Raw genomic sequence first — 18235 nt, 5'->3', positions numbered from 1 at the left:
CCACCTTCCTACAAGTGCTGATTGCACTTTGATTTTTATGATTTTCGTGCTTTATTTCGTACAGTATTAAACTGTAGATAAGGTGTCAGCGCACAGCATAACATAGGCCTGCATCAGACAGAATTATCTCATTAACAGCAAGTGGTTTCAGTACCACGGACAGCTCATGCGTAACAGAAAATGCGCAGATCATTGCTTACGGCAACCAGTTAGTGTGGAAACCAGTAAGGACGCAACACCAGCCTTTAGACTTTCTGTTGTCTCACGCCAGTGTTAACTTGTACTGTTTAAGATTGAGCTGCCAGCCGTTCACAGCAAGGTTATAGTAGTTTTGGATTTTTCATTAGTTTTAGTTTTAATTTCGTTGTGAATTTTTGTTTTCAAATTCAGTCAGTTTTGTTAGTTTTCAGAGTGAGTTTTCTAGTTTTAGTTTATTTTTTGAAAATGCTTAGTTTTAGTTTTTTTGTAGTGGGCTATATGTTGGGTGCCAGATTCAAAGTGGTCATAATAAATTTTGCCTTTATTTCCTTTGCTTTATCCATCTCAGCCCCAATAAGGTCATTAACTGTTTTGAATTTTGGTTGGAGTGTAGACATCCCAGTCTCAGTAAACATATTTACCATGTGTTGCATGTTCAAATAGAAACACTGAATTATGAATGAAAAAAGTTGACCAAAACCAAAACGAAGGACATTTTCACGATAATTTTAGTTTTAGTTAGTTTTGTAACCACAAAATACAGTTTCAGTTAGTTATCGTTTTTTTAAAAACTCTAGTTTTTATTTTTATTTCAGTTAACGAAAATGTTTTTTCAATTCTAGTTTTCGTTATTTCGTTAGTTTTCGTTAACTATAATAACCTTGGTTCACAGCCGTTTTCACATTGTTTTATAAATGTGGTTCATATCAGACTGCGTGTGAACTTACGGTCCTGAATTGTGACCATTGTGAAATGCGACATGACTGTTCAGCCTGAGGTCACATTGGAAAATATCAGATCTATATCCGATTTAGGATCACAAAGAGTTCCCGGTTCTGATTTGAAAAAAAATTTTATTCCACGTGATCTGTGCTGCATACTGTACAAAACAAAAACAGATTTGGGCCACCTTTGCTTGCAGTAGCCCATGTTGTGTGGCAATCTGCCATAAAAATTGTCTGCTTTATTTGAGTCTATATTTTAATGTTCAAAATCCACACCCCAGTCAACTCTCCCTTGTTAAGCCAATAGGAATCTGGCATTCATTGACTTTCTTCTTTAAATACTCAGCAAAAAAAGATAGCTGTGTAATTTACCATACCCTGGACCAGTAGTTCTCAACCTTTTTGAGTCGCGACCCCAAATTTAACATGCATGTTGTCTGTGACCCCCCCCCTCACTGAACAGTATCTCACAGTTCAGCTCATACAAACTCAGTTGATGCAACAAATTTTGGACAAATAATGAAGCAGACAACAACTAAAACATCTCTCGGTCTGTGCATTTTTATATTTTTTTATATTTTATTGTTAGTTTTAATTTAAGTCCTTTGCTATAAGTTTAAAGGTCCATTCTGACCTCCTGAGTGTGTAACAGTCAGCTTCAAGCCAGAGACTCCTTGGAAAGTAACAACTTGCTACTTTGGAATTTGTCACAAAATTACCCAAAAAAGAATCAAATTAACCTCAAAATGACACAAAATTATAAAAAAAAAAGACATAAAATTACAAAATGACCAGAAAAGACACAAAATTACATAAAAAAGACAAAATTACCCAAAAAAAGACACAAAATTACCCCAAAGAAAAGACACAAAATGAATAAAAAAAACACAAAATGACCAAAAAGACTAAAACACATCAACACTTTAACACAGTGGAGACAGAGCTGACTTCCAAAATGATTTGGCGACCCCCAGAAATCATCTCGCGACCCCAATTGGGGCTCAGCTCAGACACTATGAAATGGCTACAACAGCATCACTCAAAACTCCTAAAGATATACATTGGGTTCTGTCCCCCATGGTTGAAATAATCCGCCGGCTGCAGGAAGAAATAACTTCTTGTAGCCTTAAGCTACACAGTGTCTATGAGGAAGTTACTGCAGTAAGACAACCACTCTACATGATTTTACTTCAATCCAATCCACTTTATTTGTATAGCACATTTAAACAACAAAAACGTCTCCAAAGTGCTGTACATAGAATCAACAATAAAACAAACATTTCCATATAACAATCAGCAATAAATAAAAAGTGTATTACTCTAAAATGATGCTATAAATAAAACAATAAAATCAAACAGATAGTAAAATAAATAAAAGACGTAGTTTGAAGTAGTAAAATAAATAAAAGACACAGAGGACCACAAAACTCAAGCAAAGTTAAAAAGCCAGGAAATAAAAATGGGTCTTAAGACGAGACTTAAAGCACTCCACCGTGGGGGCTGTTGGGACATGGAGGGGGAGGGCATTCCAAAATCTGGGGCCCACCGCAGAGAAAGCCCTGTCCCCGCTGGTTTTAAATCTCGCTCAAGGCACCACGGGCTGGAGCTGGCCCTCGGACCTCAATTTGAGCGCTGGAGTATAGATTTGGATGAGGTCCTTGATGTACTATGGGGTCAGTCCATTCAAAGCTTTAAAAACAAACAACAAAATCTTAAAATCAATACGAAAATGAACAGGGAGCCAGTGCAAAGACGCGAGGATTGGGGTAATTACTTACAGATATCGGTCACTTTGTCGGCGCTGGAAGTCAGATATCACAGAAGGCAAAGAAGCCTCTTTCATAGTGCCGTCCTGCAAATGTCCCACTATATTGCCGGAGAGATCTGTCCCAGCTTTTCGCCTTAGGGTGTTCATAGTGATCCCACAAAGGCTTGATATTCGTGTCCTCTCATAGTGCAGTCCAGCGTCATGGAACGAGGTGATCCATGTTTCTGGATCTTGGAACTCCTTCAGATGAAATCATCTAGCAAGTCCACATACCAGGATGTCTCTGAGAACTCCTTCCTGGAATGTTTAATGAGAATTCAATATCAGGATATCTTCGAAAAATACAAGACCTAAAATACAGTGCTTTGGTATATAGGTGTTGATTGGGCTCAGCTCTGCTAATAATACAAATTAAGAAAAGCAGGGAAATTGCAGCTTCAGAAAGGCCCTGGGATTTCATGGGCTCTTTCCCATAGAGTTCCAGAGGTAATGTGTACTCTGTTGTATTTATGGACTATTGCACCCATTCGGTTGAGCTTTACAGAAGAGAGGTCACTCGCCAACAAAATTATAACCTGGTGGGGAGTACCAGACTACATCCTGTTACCCCGAAATTCAACTGCATGCATAATGGCTGCAGATCCGTCGGCGGAGCCAATACGCATTCATTATAATCACTGTGTGAGGTTCCACCGACTCCAGATCCGCTGCGTAGTGAGTCCGTCGTCGCACCGCCATCCATCAGCCCTGGCAAAACTTGCGCAGAGCTTCTATTTTTCACGGACGATGGAGCACGGCGCTTCAATTCAGCACAGAGCTGAGGCCTTGTGAACCAGTAACTCTGCCGCTGAGACCATGCGAACTGCCGACTGCCTCTGAGACCATGCAAACCGGCGACTGCCACCGAGACCATGCGAACCGGTGACTCTGTCGCTGAGACCATGTGAACCAGTAACCCTGCCGCTGAGACCATGTGAACCAGTAACTTTGTCGCTGTGACCCTGTGAACCACTAACTCTGCCTCTGAGACCATGCGAACCAGTGACTCTACCACTGAGACCATGCAAACCGGCGACTGCCACTGAGACCATGTGAACCTGCGACTGCCACTGAGACCATGCGAACCTGCGACTGCTACTGAGACCATGCGAACCGGCGACTGCCACCGAGACCATGCGAACCGGCGACTCTGTCGCTGAGAGACCATGTGAACCAGTGACTCTGTCGCTGAGACCATGTGAACCAGTAACCCTGCCGCTGAGACCATGCAAACCAGTAACTTTGTCGCTGTGACCCTGTGAACCACTAACTCTGCCTCTGAGACCATGCGAACCAGTAACTCTACCACTGAGACCATGCAAACCGGCGACTGCCACTGAGACCATGCGAACCTGCGACTGCTACTGAGACCATGCGAACCGGCGACTGCCACCGAGACCATGCGAACCGGCGACTCTGTCGCTGAGAGACCATGTGAACCGGTGACTCTATCGCTGAGACCATGTGAACCAGTAACCCTGCCGCTGAGACCATGTGAACCAGTAACTTTGTCGCTGTGACCCTGTGAACCACTAACTCTGCCTCTGAGACCATGCGAACCGGCGACTGCCACCGAGACCATGCGAACCGGCGACTCTGTCGCTGAGAGACCATGTGAACCGGTGACTCTGTCGCTGAGACCATGTGAACCAGCAACCCTGCCGCTGAGACCATGTGAACCAGTAACTCTACCACTGAGACCATGCAAACCGGCGACTGCCACTGAGACCATGCGAACCTGCGACTGCTACTGAGACCATGCGAACCGGCGACTGCCACCGAGACCATGCGAACCGGCGACTCTGTCGCTGAGAGACCATGTGAACCGGTGACTCTGTCGCTGAGACCATGTGAACCAGTAACCCTGCCGCTGAGACCATGTGAACCAGTAACTCTACCACTGAGACCATGCAAACCGGCGACTGCCACTGAGACCATGCGAACCTGCGACTGCTACTGAGACCATGCGAACCGGCGACTGCCACCGAGACCATGCGAACCGGCGACTCTGTCGCTGAGAGACCATGTGAACCGGTGACTCTGTCGCTGAGACCATGTGAACCAGTAACCCTGCCGCTGAGACCATGTGAACCAGTAACTTTGTCGCTGTGACCCTGTGAACCACTAACTCTGCCTCTGAGACCATGCGAACCAGTAACTCTACCACTGAGACCATGCAAACCGGCGACTGCCACTGAGACCATGCGAACCTGCGACTGCTACTGAGACCATGCGAACCGGCGACTGCCACCGAGACCATGCGAACCGGCGACTCTGTCGCTGAGAGACCATGTGAACCGGTGACTCTGTCGCTGAGACCATGTGAACCAGTAACCCTGCCGCTGAGACCATGTGAACCAGTAACTTTGTCGCTGTGACCCTGTGAACCACTAACTCTGCCTCTGAGACCATGCGAACCAGTAACTCTACCACTGAGACCATGCAAACCGGCGACTGCCACTGAGACCATGCGAACCTGCGACTGCTACTGAGACCATGCGAACCAGCGACTGCCACCGAGACCATGCGAACCGGCGACTCTGTCGCTGAGAGACCATGTGAACCGGTGACTCTGTCGCTGAGACCATGTGAACCAGTAACCCTGCCGCTGAGACCATGTGAACCAGTAACTTTGTCGCTGTGACCCTGTGAACCACTAACTCTGCCTCTGAGACCATGCGAACCAGTAACTCTACCACTGAGACCATGCAAACCGGCGACTGCCACTGAGACCATGCGAACCGGCGACTGCCACCGAGACCATGCGAACCGGCGACTCTTTCGCTGAGAGACCATGTGAACCGGTGACTCTGTCGCTGAGACCATGTGAACCAGTAACCCTGCCGCTGAGACCATGTGAACCAGTAACTCTACCACTGAGACCATGCAAACCGGCGACTGCCACTGAGACCATGCGAACCTGCGACTGCTACTGAGACCATGCGAACCGGCGACTGCCACCGAGACCATGCGAACCGGCGACTCTGTCGCTGAGAGACCATGTGAACCGGTGACTCTGTCGCTGAGACCATGTGAACCAGTAACCCTGCCGCTGAGACCATGTGAACCAGTAACTCTACCACTGAGACCATGCAAACCGGCGACTGCCACTGAGACCATGCGAACCTGCGACTGCTACTGAGACCATGCGAACCGGCGACTGCCACCGAGACCATGCGAACCGGCGACTCTGTCGCTGAGAGACCATGTGAACCGGTGACTCTGTCGCTGAGACCATGTGAACCAGTAACCCTGCCGCTGAGACCATGTGAACCAGTAACTTTGTCGCTGTGACCCTGTGAACCACTAACTCTGCCTCTGAGACCATGCGAACCAGTAACTCTACCACTGAGACCATGCAAACCGGCGACTGCCACTGAGACCATGCGAACCTGCGACTGCTACTGAGACCATGCGAACCAGCGACTGCCACCGAGACCATGCGAACCGGCGACTCTGTCGCTGAGAGACCATGTGAACCGGTGACTCTGTCGCTGAGACCATGTGAACCAGTAACCCTGCCGCTGAGACCATGTGAACCAGTAACTCTACCACTGAGACCATGCAAACCGGCGACTGCCACTGAGACCATGCGAACCTGCGACTGCTACTGAGACCATGCGAACCGGCGACTGCCACCGAGACCATGCGAACCGGCGACTCTGTCGCTGAGAGACCATGTGAACCGGTGACTCTGTCGCTGAGACCATGTGAACCAGTAATCCTGCCGCTGAGACCATGTGAACCAGTAACTCTACCACTGAGACCATGCAAACCGGCGACTGCCACTGAGACCATGCGAACCTGCGACTGCTACTGAGACCATGCGAACCGGCGACTGCCACCGAGACCATGCGAACCGGCGACTCTGTCGCTGAGAGACCATGTGAACCGGTGACTCTGTCGCTGAGACCATGTGAACCAGTAACCCTGCCGCTGAGACCATGCGAACCAGTAACTCTACCACTGAGACCATGCAAACCGGCGACTGCCACTGAGACCATGCGAACCGGCGACTGCCACCGAGACCATGCGAACCGGCGACTGCCACCGAGACCATGCGAACCGGCGACTGCCACCGAGACCATGCGAACCGGCGACTGCCACCGAGACCATGCGAACCGGCGACTGCCACCGAGACCATGCGAACCGGCGACTCTGTCGCTGAGAGACCATGTGAACCGGTGACTCTGTCGCTGAGACCATGTGAACCAGTAACCCTGCCGCTGAGACCATGTGAACCAGTAACTTTGTCGCTGTGACCCTGTGAACCACTAACTCTGCCTCTGAGACCATGCGAACCAGTAACTCTACCACTGAGACCATGCAAACCGGCGACTGCCACTGAGACCATGCGAACCGGCGACTGCCACCGAGACCATGCGAACCGGCGACTCTGTCGCTGAGAGACCATGTGAACCGGTGACTCTGTCGCTGAGACCATGTGAACCAGTAACCCTGCCGCTGAGACCATGTGAACCAGTAACTCTACCACTGAGACCATGCAAACCGGCGACTGCCACTGAGACCATGCGAACCTGCGACTGCTACTGAGACCATGCGAACCGGCGACTGCCACCGAGACCATGCGAACCGGCGACTCTGTCGCTGAGAGACCATGTGAACCGGTGACTCTGTCGCTGAGACCATGTGAACCAGTAACCCTGCCGCTGAGACCATGTGAACCAGTAACTCTACCACTGAGACCATGCAAACCGGCGACTGCCACTGAGACCATGCGAACCTGCGACTGCTACTGAGACCATGCGGACCGGCGACTGCCACCGAGACCATGCGAACCGGCGACTCTGTCGCTGAGAGACCATGTGAACCGGTGACTCTGTCGCTGAGACCATGTGAACCAGTAACCCTGCCGCTGAGACCATGTGAACCAGTAACTCTACCACTGAGACCATGCAAACCGGCGACTGCCACTGAGACCATGCGAACCTGCGACTGCTACTGAGACCATGCGAACCGGCGACTGCCACCGAGACCATGCGAACCGGCGACTCTGTCGCTGAGAGACCATGTGAACCGGTGACTCTGTCGCTGAGACCATGTGAACCAGTAACCCTGCCGCTGAGACCATGTGAACCAGTAACTTTGTCGCTGTGACCCTGTGAACCACTAACTCTGCCTCTGAGACCATGCGAACCAGTAACTCTACCACTGAGACCATGCAAACCGGCGACTGCCACTGAGACCATGCGAACCTGCGACTGCTACTGAGACCATGCGAACCGGCGACTGCCACCGAGACCATGCGAACCGGCGACTCTGTCGCTGAGAGACCATGTGAACCGGTGACTCTGTCGCTGAGACCATGTGAACCAGTAACCCTGCCGCTGAGACCATGTGAACCAGTAACTTTGTCGCTGTGACCCTGTGAACCACTAACTCTGCCTCTGAGACCATGCGAACCAGTAACTCTACCACTGAGACCATGCAAACCGGCGACTGCCACTGAGACCATGCGAACCTGCGACTGCTACTGAGACCATGCGAACCAGCGACTGCCACCGAGACCATGCGAACCGGCGACTCTGTCGCTGAGAGACCATGTGAACCGGTGACTCTGTCGCTGAGACCATGTGAACCAGTAACCCTGCCGCTGAGACCATGTGAACCAGTAACTTTGTCGCTGTGACCCTGTGAACCACTAACTCTGCCTCTGAGACCATGCGAACCAGTAACTCTACCACTGAGACCATGCAAACCGGCGACTGCCACTGAGACCATGCGAACCGGCGACTGCCACCGAGACCATGCGAACCGGCGACTCTTTCGCTGAGAGACCATGTGAACCGGTGACTCTGTCGCTGAGACCATGTGAACCAGTAACCCTGCCGCTGAGACCATGTGAACCAGTAACTCTACCACTGAGACCATGCAAACCGGCGACTGCCACTGAGACCATGCGAACCTGCGACTGCTACTGAGACCATGCGAACCGGCGACTGCCACCGAGACCATGCGAACCGGCGACTCTGTCGCTGAGAGACCATGTGAACCGGTGACTCTGTCGCTGAGACCATGTGAACCAGTAACCCTGCCGCTGAGACCATGTGAACCAGTAACTCTACCACTGAGACCATGCAAACCGGCGACTGCCACTGAGACCATGCGAACCTGCGACTGCTACTGAGACCATGCGAACCGGCGACTGCCACCGAGACCATGCGAACCGGCGACTCTGTCGCTGAGAGACCATGTGAACCGGTGACTCTGTCGCTGAGACCATGTGAACCAGTAACCCTGCCGCTGAGACCATGTGAACCAGTAACTTTGTCGCTGTGACCCTGTGAACCACTAACTCTGCCTCTGAGACCATGCGAACCAGTAACTCTACCACTGAGACCATGCAAACCGGCGACTGCCACTGAGACCATGCGAACCTGCGACTGCTACTGAGACCATGCGAACCAGCGACTGCCACCGAGACCATGCGAACCGGCGACTCTGTCGCTGAGAGACCATGTGAACCGGTGACTCTGTCGCTGAGACCATGTGAACCAGTAACCCTGCCGCTGAGACCATGTGAACCAGTAACTTTGTCGCTGTGACCCTGTGAACCACTAACTCTGCCTCTGAGACCATGCGAACCAGTAACTCTACCACTGAGACCATGCAAACCGGCGACTGCCACTGAGACCATGCGAACCGGCGACTGCCACCGAGACCATGCGAACCGGCGACTGCCACCGAGACCATGCGAACCGGCGACTCTGTCGCTGAGAGACCATGTGAACCGGTGACTCTGTCGCTGAGACCATGTGAACCAGTAACCCTGCCGCTGAGACCATGTGAACCAGTAACTCTACCACTGAGACCATGCAAACCGGTGACTGCCACTGAGACCATGCGAACTTGCGACTGCTACTGAGACCATGCGGACCGGCGACTGCCACCGAGACCATGCGAACCGGCGACTCTGTCGCTGAGAGACCATGTGAACCGGTGACTCTGTCGCTGAGACCATGTGAACCAGTAACCCTGCCGCTGAGACCATGTGAACCAGTAACTTTGTCGCTGTGACCCTGTGAACCACTAACTCTGCCTCTGAGACCATGCGAACCAGTAACTCTACCACTGAGACCATGCAAACCGGCGACTGCCACTGAGACCATGCGAACCTGCGACTGCTACTGAGACCATGCGAACCAGCGACTGCCACCGAGACCATGCGAACCGGTGACTCTGTCGCTGAGAGACCATGTGAACCAGTAACCCTGCCGCTGAGACCATGTGAACCAGTAACTTTGTCGCTGTGACCCTGTGAACCACTAACTCTGCCTCTGAGACCATGCGAACCAGTAACTCTACCACTGAGACCATGCAAACCGGCGACTGCCACTGAGACCATGCGAACCGGCGACTGCCACCGAGACCATGCGAACCGGCGACTCTGTCGCTGAGAGACCATGTGAACCGGTGACTCTGTCGCTGAGACCATGTGAACCAGTAACCCTGCCGCTGAGACCATGTGAACCAGTAACTCTACCACTGAGACCATGCAAACCGGCGACTGCCACTGAGACCATGCGAACCTGCGACTGCTACTGAGACCATGCGAACCGGCGACTGCCACCGAGACCATGCGAACCGGCGACTCTGTCGCTGAGAGACCATGTGAACCGGTGACTCTGTCGCTGAGACCATGTGAACCAGTAATCCTGCCGCTGAGACCATGTGAACCAGTAACTCTACCACTGAGACCATGCAAACCGGCGACTGCCACTGAGACCATGCGAACCTGCGACTGCTACTGAGACCATGCGAACCGGCGACTGCCACCGAGACCATGCGAACCGGCGACTCTGTCGCTGAGAGACCATGTGAACCGGTGACTCTGTCGCTGAGACCATGTGAACCAGTAATCCTGCCGCTGAGACCATGTGAACCAGTAACTCTACCACTGAGACCATGCAAACCGGCGACTGCCACTGAGACCATGCGAACCTGCGACTGCTACTGAGACCATGCGAACCGGCGACTGCCACCGAGACCATGCGAACCGGCGACTGCCACCGAGACCATGCGAACCGGCGACTCTGTCGCTGAGAGACCATGTGAACCGGTGACTCTGTCGCTGAGACCATGTGAACCAGTAACCCTGCCGCTGAGACCATGCGAACCAGTAACTCTACCACTGAGACCATGCAAACCGGCGACTGCCACTGAGACCATGCGAACCGGCGACTGCCACCGAGACCATGCGAACCGGCGACTGCCACCGAGACCATGCGAACCGGCGACTGCCACCGAGACCATGCGAACCGGCGACTGCCACCGAGACCATGCGAACCGGCGACTCTGTCGCTGAGAGACCATGTGAACCGGTGACTCTGTCGCTGAGACCATGTGAACCAGTAACCCTGCCGCTGAGACCATGTGAACCAGTAACTTTGTCGCTGTGACCCTGTGAACCACTAACTCCGCCTCTGAGACCATGCGAACCAGTAACTCTACCACTGAGACCATGCAAACCGGCGACTGCCACTGAGACCATGCGAACCTGCGACTGCTACTGAGACCATGCGAACCGGCGACTGCCACCGAGACCATGCGAACCGGCGACTCTGTCGCTGAGAGACCATGTGAACCGGTGACTCTGTCGCTGAGACCATGTGAACCAGTAACCCTGCCGCTGAGACCATGTGAACCAGTAACTTTGTCGCTGTGACCCTGTGAACCACTAACTCTGCCTCTGAGACCATGCGAACCAGTAACTCTACCACTGAGACCATGCAAACCGGCGACTGCCACTGAGACCATGCGAACCGGCGACTGCCACCGAGACCATGCGAACCGGCGACTCTGTCGCTGAGAGACCATGTGAACCGGTGACTCTGTCGCTGAGACCATGTGAACCAGTAACCCTGCCGCTGAGACCATGTGAACCAGTAACTCTACCACTGAGACCATGCAAACCGGCGACTGCCACTGAGACCATGCGAACCTGCGACTGCTACTGAGACCATGCGAACCGGCGACTGCCACTGAGACCATGCGAACCTGCGACTGCTACTGAGACCATGCGAACCAGCGACTGCCACCGAGACCATGCGAACCGGCGACTCTGTCGCTGAGAGACCATGTGAACCGGTGACTCTGTCGCTGAGACCATGTGAACCAGTAACCCTGCCGCGGAGACCATGTGAACCAGTAACTTTGTCGCTGTGACCCTGTGAACCACTAACTCTGCCTCTGAGACCATGCGAACCAGTAACTCTACCACTGAGACCATGCAAACCGGCGACTGCCACTGAGACCATGCGAACCTGCGACTGCTACTGAGACCATGCGAACCGGCGACTGCCACCGAGACCATGCGAACCGGCGACTCTGTCGCTGAGAGACCATGTGAACCGGTGACTCTGTCGCTGAGACCATGTGAACCAGTAACCCTGCCGCTGAGACCATGTGAACCAGTAACTCTACCACTGAGACCATGCAAACCGGCGACTGCCACTGAGACCATGCGAACCTGCGACTGCTACTGAGACCATGCGAACCGGCGACTGCCACCGAGACCATGCGAACCGGCGACTCTGTCGCTGAGAGACCATGTGAACCGGTGACTCTGTCGCTGAGACCATGTGAACCAGTAACCCTGCCGCTGAGACCATGTGAACCAGTAACTTTGTCGCTGTGACCCTGTGAACCACTAACTCTGCCTCTGAGACCATGCGAACCAGTAACTCTACCACTGAGACCATGCAAACCGGCGACTGCCACTGAGACCATGCGAACCGGCGACTGCCACCGAGACCATGCGAACCGGCGACTCTGTCGCTGAGAGACCATGTGAACCGGTGACTCTGTCGCTGAGACCATGTGAACCAGTAACCCTGCCGCTGAGACCATGTGAACCAGTAACTCTACCACTGAGACCATGCAAACCGGTGACTGCCACTGAGACCATGCAAACCGGTGACTGCCACTGAGACCATGCGAACCTGCGACTGCTACTGAGACCATGCGAACCGGCGACTGCCACCGAGACCATGCGAACCGGCGACTCTGTCGCTGAGAGACCATGTGAACCGGTGACTCTGTCGCTGAGACCATGTGAACCAGTAACTCTGCCGCTGAGACCCTGTGAACCACTAACTCTGCCTCTGAGACCATGCAAACCAGTAACTAGAGCTTCTCTGCTTCTCTCTGGGTCAGGAATTGCAAAACTATCGTAAAATTTTGAAGCAACCAAGTAGATTGATACTTGTGTATACAGATAGCTTTCCCCTGAGACACCGGTGTTGGTCTCTTGCATGCAATGTTTAGACTTACCCTCTCCGCCCCCTCCCCAGAAACAACAATTACAAATCTCACAAAAGTTTTGTTAATCTAAAAAGTTACCATCAAGATGTAACCTCTCCTTGGATGGAAGTCCGTGCAATGGTTGGTTTAAAAAAAAAGAAGATATGTATGATTTATATATGATTTAGTATGATTGATTTGCATTAAGTTATGTATTTAAATATACATTTCATGTTTGTGTTTGTTGAAATGGAAGACATACAATGTTTTGTGCAGAATTAACAATTGAAGAATTTTTTAAAAAGCCTATCTTTTCAACTGGTGAACAGGGGCAAGTGGGTCCAGAGGTCATCCAGCTGTTCTTGGACTGTGGGGGTGTCTGTATTTTCAGAACCAGATGACACACAATACCAAATTTATTCATACATTATAAATACTCAATTGTGAATTAATATTTTATTATTCAAAGGAAGTAGTTAAGACAGCAGATTTTATTATCAGGCCATGTCTGTGTCCACTGTGATGGGGAAAAAAACAAAGCCATACCTTGTAGACTGGAGAAGGAGTTGTGGGTGCGTTATCCATCATCCACAGCCGGCTGGTTGACGGAGGTCTTTGAAGTACCCCATGGTCGGAAGTGGTTGGGCTAAGTGGGGCAGGATCTGCAAAGTCGAGACTTGTCCAACGCACTTTCTGAGCGCGGCATCTTGGAAGCAGTGGTCTTCCTCGTCTCACTTGGTTCTGCAATATACAATAGCCTGTACAACAATAACTCACAAAATAACACAATTGTAACAATAATATGCAACTGTAAGTGATCTGAACTAAATTAATTTGCTAACTTAACTGTCCCTAGACCAGCATAAAAAGCTAAACTATACAAACTAAATACTCTACTATAAACCTAACCTACTCCTAACCTAACCTAAATATAAATGTGCAAAAAATATGAAAAGTTAGCTTAGTCTGTCTTGAAGATGCTGGACACAGGAAACCTGGAAAAGTCAGAACATGCAGTGACTTCTATACTATATATTGAGGACCACATGCTGAAAAATCTGCATCATGTGAAATACTTATTCTGATGTGAAACAACAACATGGTCTCTCAGGTTTTAGCCTACAAAATAAATAAATACATTAATACATTAATGAGACAGCAATACTTAATTAGATGAGAGTTTGACCAAGCGTCAATTAATGAATGAACTTTTTTTTTTACTAGTTACTAGTTGTTGTGCTAATAATCTATTTTCCCCCATTCTCTTATTTAAAAATGAATAAATACATGAATAATACTAATAATATTGATTATCCCAAATACACCTTTCCTTCAGATATATTTGTATATCACTATACATGACATCACAGAACAATGGTTGAAAGTTCTTTATGAATAATAATTTCAGTGTTTCTCAACATTACAAAAGCATTTTTTTTAAATTGCTTACCTGAAAAGGTGAAGACAAACAACTGAATGCTTAAGGTCAATGAAGAACTGGATACTCAAGTCTCTTAGGTGAAGTAGTGTTTATCTAGAACAGGATGACAACCGTGAGCATTGCAGCAATGTAATAATAATGTGTAATTAATGTTTTAAATAACTGAATTAATGCATCACTTATTCATAAAAATCAGTATGAAGCTGAATATAATCATTAGAATTAAACACACATAGCACCTCTATAAACACAGCAAAATTTTCAGCATATATGCCGCTCTGCATTCTTTATAGATAATATAAATTTTAACTTTCTTCATACATTTTTACGTGTTTTATACATTTTTATAGCACCCATGGTCCTCAGGGGTCAAAAAGGACCTCATGACATTAGACAGGTTTTAGGAAATGTAGAAAAACATTTTACCAACTTTTTTTTCACCTTTTAAGGTAACTCATGACCAAAAAAATGTATATTTCATTTTCATATTTTTTTCATTAATATTGGTCAATTTTATTCAAATATACAAATATCAAAACATAAGTTTCACTAAAAGTTGACATGACCTACTCTGTGCATTCCCATCAAGAATATTTTTTTTCCATTACTATTGAAAAAAGTATACAGGGTTTTTTTTTTACTTTTTTCTCTCTTGAAATGAGGCCTAATTTAAGCCAAAGCTGTTTTAGCCTACATTTTCAACTTCCAGTCAATCTCTCTCTCTTTCTCTCTCTCTCACACACACACACACACACACACACACACACACACACACACAGAGTACATTAATATTAGTCACAGGAGCACATACTTCAGGTACCAGTTGACATGACAAATAGGAAAAAAGAAATGGTAATAGTTTGGGTAATAGTCTGCTAACAGTAGTGAGTAACATTGACACATTGTAAATCTTAAATGGTGAAGTAAACTACCAGTTCATCATTACAGTAAATTTCTACAGCCCTGACTCCATGGTTAAATGTATATCCCCATGATTATCTTTTCTTTTTAACCTCTCATTACCAAGTGACATGAGTTTCAGGTTAATATTATCCAAATAAACCGAATGTTCAAATTTAGACATTGATGAGTATGACATTGCTATTACTATTACACCTTATTACATAAGAATACCAAAACATCCTCACAAAAAACAGGACTACTATCAAGAAGCTACCATCAAAATCCACATACTATTAGCTACATATCACAGTTTAAAAAAAATTAGTCAGGCCAACATTGTACACAAACCCTACATTAAAAATGGCATTTAGACAACATCAAGGAAAATAGCATAAGCTGGCAATTTTTTAGCATTATTATATTATTATTAGCATAACGACACCTTTTCCAGGTAGACACAAGACAAAACACAGCAATCATAAACTGTTGTGGCCTAGATTATCAACTCACAATGCATTATATGCTGTCTGTCAGTAGCATCAAATCAGTCAAACCATGCAATGCACTCTTAGAATCAATAGTGTTTGCTAACACCAGACACATCTACTGTTATAACAACTGTTAGCATCATGCTAACTGTACCATGGAGTAACTGTGAAGATATTCTGCCTCGACGGACCATTGATAAATTGCTTCGACATGATGCTAAAGCTAGCTCGCTAGAGAGCTAGCTCAGACCTAAGACCAGTAGCCGCGAATAAATTAGCAAAATAAAATGACAAACATCGTCCAAATGAAACTCAAATAACTTGCAACTACATTTCACAAAATTTTAGACAGTAGTTTAAAAGTTCAAATAGGAAAATGCTAACATTATAAGGCACAATTGTAACGGTAGTATGCTAGTAGTATGTCTTCTTACCTCGCCGAGTCCCGCCAGCTTTGATGTAAATCCGACAGGATTTACATCAAAGCCAAAACACAAGGAGCCAATCAGATTCCCCCATAACTGTGCTCCAATCCTGTGATTCCCAACAGCTGTTCCGCGGCACACAAGTGTGCCGCAAGAAATCATCGGGTGTGCCGTGGAAGATTATCCAATCTCTAAGTGAGCGGAACAATTAAATGCTCTTCCAACAGAGTGAATCAGTGTATCAGTGAATCTCGCGAATTCACGCGTAATCAAGTGATATAACCGGAAGAGAATCAACATCTCATTAATGACTGGAGACAAATCCAGGGACTCTGCTCTATGAAATCTTCCTCCAGAAAATGCTAACTACAGACGCTCGAGTGTTTTTAATTTCACCACCGTTATAACCGGAGCTCTCTACAGTACAGCGGCATCAATCCACCGCAGTGACAGACAGACAGGCAGTGAGACAGGTCAAGTGAAGTCAGCAGGTATTAAGTCATGAACTATGTCCATACTCCAAAACAAACCGTATACACAAACACAATAATTGAAACGCAGCTGTCCGACTCTGTCCCTCTGTGAGCCTCTTATTAAACACACCTTTCACCTCCAACAGCAGCCCTCATAAATACCCTCACCACTCTGAGCCTAAACATGAACATATCTGCAGCTCAGGATTGGTCTGAAATGACTGTTAAAAATGAAAAAGTAACCACAATAATATATTAAAAAAAAAACACTTTTCTGTCTTAAAACCCAAATAATTCCACATCAACATCATTTAATTCCTTGTCCAGAGGAGCTCATCACAGCTGATGCAAACCTCTAAAGAAATGATTATTTTTACTTATTATTTCTTACCGTGACTCCACGTCAGTCAGTCAGGTTATCCTAAATTCCGCGACCTCCCTCACTACATCTTGCAGGCTACATTCTTGTGATGTGTGCAGTTTAGCATGCGCTATTCCTTTACTTGGCCTAACTGCTTCAAATGCGTCTCCATGTGTAGTGGCAGATTTTTAAAATAAAAAAAAGCAGCTTCTGCTCAACAGAAGTATTGACAGTAGCTAGCTAAAAAAATAAATCATGTTGTCACCCAGACTTCTCAGACATGTTTTGCATCACTCTTTCGTCCACAAGAAAACGTGTTCTTTCAACCTAGCCGGCCATTTGATGTCATAGTTAGCTAACGCTAATGTTAGCTAGTAATTGGCTATTACTGTTAGCATGGAGCGACATAAACAAAAGCGTTTTCGTCTGATAACTATTGAAAAAGGAAACATTGTTCGCATCTTCTCCATCATATTCCTGTCTCACGTTTAGCGTTTATTTATTATATTTTACGTTAAACCACCGGCGATTACTGACGTTAGTTAGCTTGACCTAATTACCTGCTGCTGACGGGACGCTCCGGGGTCTCCGCTCCGACCTCCTTCAGCTCGGTCCTCCTCCAGCTCGGACCTCCTTCAGCTCGGACCTCCATCAGCTCGGACCTCCTTCAGCTCGGACCTCCTTCAGGGACAGCACGTCCTCCTCCCAGCAGTACTCCAAATGTGCGAACACTTGTTACACATGCTTCACCACGCATGGTATGGTCCAGGTCACCTCCTGACAGCAGATTCAGACCTGCTCAGGACACACCGACACCAGGTGCTGCCGACCCGCTCCGCCCCCCAGACGAGCTCCGGCTCCACATCCTCCTCTCTCCGGACCACCGCTCCAGTCCTTGCTGCTCCAGTCTCTGATCAGAAAGTCTTCCAGTGTTTGTGGGCTGTCTGAGAAGACTGACATAAATTAAGACTTCCGCCATCCTCTGCTCCAGAGAGACAGCCTGCACCGCTGGACTGCAGGTCTCTGCTCCGTGTCACGGCAAACCCACGTAACACTTTAACTACTGTATGATCATTTAGAAACAAGAAACAACATTTTTTTAACCTTTTCATTATCAGTGATGAAGCGTAGAGTTGTGTACGTCATGAAAC

The 18235-nt window shown here is 48.3% G+C and overlaps 1 long non-coding RNA gene across 3 annotated transcripts; it reads right to left on the bottom strand.

Annotated features, from left to right (window-relative positions):
* Positions 1-1915: 1915 nt before the first annotated feature.
* Positions 1916-14684, bottom strand: LOC131989909 (uncharacterized). 3 transcript variants are annotated; one of them, XR_009396003.1, is made up of 5 exons: positions 14444-14684; positions 13540-13734; positions 13093-13372; positions 2702-2988; positions 1916-2612 (listed from the first exon to the last, which is right to left on the bottom strand). It is a non-coding gene; the product is annotated as an uncharacterized LOC131989909 (long non-coding RNA). The 3 variants fall into 3 exon arrangements; XR_009396001.1 differs by having other exon boundaries at positions 1928-2612; positions 13540-14674; XR_009396002.1 differs by lacking the exon at positions 13093-13372 and having other exon boundaries at positions 1949-2612; positions 13540-14650.
* Positions 14685-18235: the final 3551 nt, after the last annotated feature.

Source organism: Centropristis striata, chromosome 17 (assembly GCF_030273125.1).
Source record: "Centropristis striata isolate RG_2023a ecotype Rhode Island chromosome 17, C.striata_1.0, whole genome shotgun sequence".
NCBI lineage: Eukaryota > Metazoa > Chordata > Actinopteri > Perciformes > Serranidae > Centropristis > Centropristis striata.
Note: the sequence above shows the minus strand (reverse complement) of the source record. Positions and strands in the feature narration are given on the sequence as shown.